General features: G+C 39.1%; 1 non-coding gene across 1 annotated transcript; it reads right to left on the reverse strand.

Annotated features, from left to right (window-relative positions):
* Positions 1-1739: 1739 nt before the first annotated feature.
* On the reverse strand, positions 1740-1847 carry LOC112782157 (small nucleolar RNA R71). The gene has a single exon (XR_003192894.1). It is a non-coding gene; the product is annotated as a small nucleolar RNA R71 (small nucleolar RNA).
* Positions 1848-5820: the final 3973 nt, after the last annotated feature.

Raw genomic sequence — 5820 nt, forward strand, 5'->3', positions numbered from 1 at the left:
TTGTGTTGTATGGTGTTTTTCATATGCATTCTTGAATTCTTAGTGCGTAAGCATTAAAGAATTCTAAGTTTGGTGTCTTACATGTTTTCTTTGCATCAAAAGTTTTTCAAAATTGTGTCTATGATGTTCATCTTGACATTCATAGTGTTCTTGGTGTTCATCTTGACATTCATAGCATTCTTGCATGCATTCATTGTTTTGATCCATAACTTTCATGCATTGCATCATTTTTCTTGTTTTTCTCTCTCATCATAAAAATTCAAAAATCAAAAAATATCTTTCCCTTTTTCTCTCATCAAATTCAAAAATTTGGATTGACTTTTTCAAAAATTTTTAAAATCAAATTGTTTCTTATGAGTCAAATCAAATTTTCAATTTGAACATCTTATCTTTTTCAAAATCTTTTTCAAAAATCAAATCTTTTTCATTTTTCTTAGTTATTTTTGAAAATTCTAAAAATATTTTTCAAAAATCTTTTTTCTTATTTTCATATCAAATTTTTGAAAATAACATAATCAATTAATGTTTTGATTCAAAAATTTGAAGTTTGTTACTTGCTTGTTAAGAAAGATTCAAACTTTAAGTTCTATAATCATATCTTGTGATTTCTTATGAATCAAGTCTTTAATTGAGATTTTAAAAATCAAATCTTTTTCAAAACTAATTTCTAAAATATCTTCTTATCTTACCTTTTTCAAAAAGTTGGTTTCAAAATATCTTTTCTAACTTCTTAACTTCTTATCTTTTCAAAATTGATTTTCAAATTTGTTTCAACTAACTAACTAACTTTTTGTTTGTTTCTTAACTTTTTCAAAACTACCTAACTAACTCTCTCTCTCTCATTTTCGAAAATATCTTCCCCCTTTTTCAAAATTTCTTTTTAACTTATTAATTATTTTAATTTTTAATTTTTAAATCTTAATTTTCGAAAATTACTAACATTTTTCAAAAACTATTTTCAAAAATCACTAACTCTTTTTCAAAAACTATTTTCGAAAATTCCTTATCTCTCATCTTATTCTATTTATTTATTCATCTACTAACATCTCATCTCACATCTCTGCCATCCTCACAGTTGGGTTTCTTCCATTATATTACATTCTTTGTCCCCCCTCTTCTTCTACTCACACAGGGATCCCTATACTGTGGTATAAAGGATCCATATTATTATTATTATTATTTTTCTGTGCCCTCTTCTTTGTCATATGAGCAGGAGCAAGGATAAGAACATTCTTGTGGAAGCAGATCCAGAACCTGAAAGGACTCTAAAAAGGAAACTAAGAGAAGCTAAAATACAACAATCCAGAGATAACCTTTCAGAAATTTTCGAACAGGAAGAGGAGATGGCAGCCGAAAATAATAATAATGTAAGGAAGATGCTTGGTGCCTTTACTGCACCTAATTCCAATTTACATGGAAGAAGCATCTCCATTCCTGCCATTGGAGCAAACAACTTTGAGCTGAAACCTCAATTAGTTTCTCTGATGCAGCAGAACTGCAAGTTTCATGGACTTCCATCTGAAGATCCTTTTCAGTTCTTAACTGAGTTCTTGCAGATATGTGATACTGTTAAGACTAATGGAGTAGATCCTGAAGTCTACAGGCTCATGCTTTTCCCTTTTGCTGTAAGAGACAGAGCTAGAGTATGGTTGGACTCTCAACCTAAGGATAGTCTGAACTCTTGGGATAAGCTGGTCAAGGCTTTCCTAGCCAAGTTCTTTCCTCCTCAAAAGCTGAGCAAGCTTAGAGTGGATGTTCAAACCTTCAGACAGAAAAAAGGTGAATCCCTCTATGAAGCTTGGGAGAGATACAAAGGACTGACCAAAAAGTGTCCTTCTGACATGCTTTCAGAATGGACCATCCTGGATATATTCTATGATGGTCTGTCTGAGTTATCTAAGATGTCATTGGATACCTCTGCAGGTGGATCCATTCACCTGAAGAAAATGCCTGCAGAAGCTCAAGAACTCATTGACATGGTTGCTAATAACCAGTTCATGTACACTTCTGAAAGGAATCCTGTGAGCAATGGGACGCCTATGAAGAAGGGAGTTCTTGAAGTTGATACTCTGAATGCCATATTGGCTCAGAATGAAATATTGACTCAGCAAGTCAATATGATCTCTCAGAGTCTGCATGGAATGCAAGCTGCATCCAACAGTACTCAAGAGGCATCTTCTGAAGAAGAAGCTTATGATCCTGAAAACCCTGCAATAGCAAAGGTAAATTATTTAGGTGAACCTTATGGAAACACCTATAACTCATCATGGAGAAATCATCCAAATTTCTCATGGAAGGATCAAAAGCCTCAACAAGGCTTTAATAATAGTGGAAGAAACAGGTTTAACAATAATAAACTTTTTCCATCATCCACTCAGCAACAGACAGAGAACTCTGAACAAAATACTTCTAATTTGGCAAACTTGGTCTCTGATCTGTCTAAGGCCACTGTAAGTTTTATGAATGAAACAAGGTCTTCCATTAGAAATTTGGAAGCACAAGTGGGCCAGCTGAGTAAGAGGGTCACTGAAATCCCTCCTAGTACTCTCCCAAGCAATACAGAAGAGAACCCAAAAGGAGAGTGCAAGGCCATTGACATAAGCACCATGGCCGAACCTACTAGGGGAGTGGAGGACGTGAATCCCAAGGAGGAAGACCTCCTGGGACGTCTAGTGATCAATAAGGAGCTTCCCTCTGAGGAACCAAAGGACTCTGAGGCTCATCTAGAGACCATAGAGATTCCATTGAACCTCCTTATGCCCTTCATGAGCTCTGATGAGTATTCCTCTTCTGAAGAGAATGAGGATGTTACTGAAGAGCAAACTGCCAAGTTTCTTGGTGCAATCATGAAGCTGAATGCCAAATTATTTGGCATTGATACTTGGGAAGTTGAACCTCCCTTGTTCATCAATGAACTAAGTGATCTGGATCAACTGACATTGCCTCAGAAGAGACAGGATCCTGGAAAGTTCATAATACCCTGTACCATAGGCACCATGATCTTTAAGGCTTTATGTGACCTTGGTTCAGGAATAAACCTCATTCCCCTCTCTGTAATAGAGAAACTGGGAATCTATGGGGTGCAAGCTGCTAAAATCTCATTAGAGATGGCAGACAATTCAAGAAAACAGGCTTATGGACAAGTAGAGGACGTGTTAGTAAAGGTTGAAGGCCTTTACATCCCTGCTGATTTCATAGTCCTGGATACTGGAAAGGAAGAGGATGAATCCATCATCCTAGGAAGACCTTTCCTGGCCACAGCAAGAGCTGTGATTGATGTTGACAGAGGTGAAATAGCCCTTCAATGGAATAAGGACTCCCTTGTGTTTAAAACTCAAGGATCTCCCTCTGCAACCATGGAGAGGAAGCAGAAAAAGCTTCTCTCAAAGCAGAGTCAACCAGAGCCCCCACAGTCAAACTCTAAGTTTGGTGTTGGGAGGCCACAACCAAACTCTAAGTTTGGTGTTGAACTCCCATATCCAAACTCTAAGTTTGGTGTTGGAGAGTCTCAACAAAGCTCTGCACATCTGTGAGGCTCCATGAGAGCCCAATGTCAAGCTATTGACATTAAAGAAGCGCTTGTTGGGAGGCAACCCAATTTTTATTTATCTAACTATATTTTCCTTAGTTATATGTCTTTGTAGGTTCATGATCATGTAGAGTCACAAAATAAATATAAAAATTGAAAACGGAATCAAAAACAGCAGAAGAAAAATCACACCCTAGAGGAGCATCTGTCTGGCGTTCAGCGCCAGAACAGAGCATGATGCTGGCGCTCAACGCCCAAAATGGGCAGCTTCTGGGCGCTGAACGCCAGAACAGGCATGGTTCTGGCGTTCAACGCCAGAAATGGCACACAAATGGGCGTTGAACGCCCAAAATGGCCACCAACCTGGCGTTGAACGCCCAGAGTTGTGTGCAAAGGCATTTTTACATGCCTAATGGGTGCAGGGATGTAAATCCTTGGACACCTCAGGATCTGTAGACCCCACAGGATCCACTCAGGATCTGTGGACCCCATAGGATCCCCACCTACCTCCACTCACTTCTTCTCACCACTTTATTTCACACAACCCCATAAACACTCTTCCCCAAAAACCCTTCACCAATCACCTCAAACTCTCTTCACCATCACCTCTTCACCACTCACATCCATCCACTCTTCCCCATAAACCTACCTCATAAACTCCACCTACCTTCAAAAATTCAAAACCAATTTCCCACCCAAACCCACCCTTCTTGGCCGAACCACATCACCTTCTCCCTCTCCTCCATTTCTTCTTCTTCTTCATCTATTCTTTCTTTTGTTGCTCGAGGGCGAGCAAAATTCTAAGTTTGGCGTGGTAAAAGCATAAGCTTTTTGTTTTTCCATTACCATTGATGGCACCTAAGACCGGAGAATCCTCTTGAAAGGGAAAAGGGAAGACAAAAGCTTTCACCTCCGAGTCATGGGAGATGGAAAGGTTCATCTCCAAAGCCCATCAAGACCACTTCTATGATGTTGTGGCCAAGAAGAAGGTGATCTCTGAGGTCCCTTTCAAACTCAAAAGAAATGAGTATCCAGAGATCCGACATGAAATTCAAAGAAGAGGTTGGGAAGTTCTAATAAATCCCATCCAACAAGTCGGCATCCTAATGGTTCAAGAGTTCTATGCTAATGCATGGATCACCAAGAACCATGATCAAAGTAAGAACCCGGATCCAAAGAACTATGTTACAATGGTTCGGGAGAAATACTTAGATTTTAGTCCGGAGAATGTGAGGTTGGCGTTTAACTTGCCCATGATGCAAGGAGATGAACGCCCCTACACTAGAAGGGTCAACTTTAATCAAAGGTTGGACCAAGTCCTTATGGACATATGTGTAGAAGGAGCTCAATGGTAGATTGACTCCAAAGGCAAGCCGGTTCAACTAAGAAGATTGGACCTCAAGCCTATAGCTAGAGGATGGTTGGAGTTCATTCAATGCTCAATCATTCCCACTAGCAACCGGTCTGAAGTTACTATAGACCGGGCCATCATGATCCATAGCATCATGATTGGAGAAGAGGTGGAAGTTCATGAGATTATACCTCAAGAACTCTACAAGGTGGCTGACAAGTCCTCCACTATGGCAAGGTTAGCCTTTCCTCACCTCATTTGCCACCTATGCAATTCAGCTGGGATTGACATAGAGGGAGATATCCTCATCAAAGAGGACAAGCCCATCACTAAGAAAAAGATGGAGCAAGCAAGAGAGCCCACTCATGGAGCTCAAGAGGCGTATGAAGCTCATCACCATGAGATCCCGGAGATGCCTCAAATGCACTTTCCTCCACAAAACTATTGGGAGCAAATCAACACCTCCCTAGGAGAATTGAGTTCCAATATGGGACAACTAAGGGTGGAACATCAAGAGCACTCCATCATGCTTCATGAAATAAGAGAAGATCAAAAAGGAATGAGGGAGGAGCAACAAAGACAAGGAAGAGACATAGAAGAGCTCAAGGACATCATTGGTTCCTCAAGAAGGAAACGCCACCATCACTAAGGTGGATTCATTCCTTGTTCTTATTTCTTCTGTTTTTCGTTTTCTATGTTATGTGCTTATCTATGTTTGTGTCTTCATTACATGACCATTAGTAGTTAGTAACTTTGTCTTAAAGTTATAAATGTCCTATGAATCCATCACCTCTCTTAAATGAAAAATGTTTTAATTCAAAAGAACAAGAAGTACATGAGTTTCGAATTTATCCTTGAACTTAGTTTAATTATATTGATGTGGTGACAATGCTTCTTGTTTTCTGAATGAATGCTTGAACAGTGCATATGTCTTTTGAAG

This window comes from Arachis hypogaea, chromosome 19, assembly GCF_003086295.3.
Source record: "Arachis hypogaea cultivar Tifrunner chromosome 19, arahy.Tifrunner.gnm2.J5K5, whole genome shotgun sequence".
NCBI classification, from domain to species: Eukaryota; Viridiplantae; Streptophyta; class Magnoliopsida; order Fabales; family Fabaceae; genus Arachis; species Arachis hypogaea.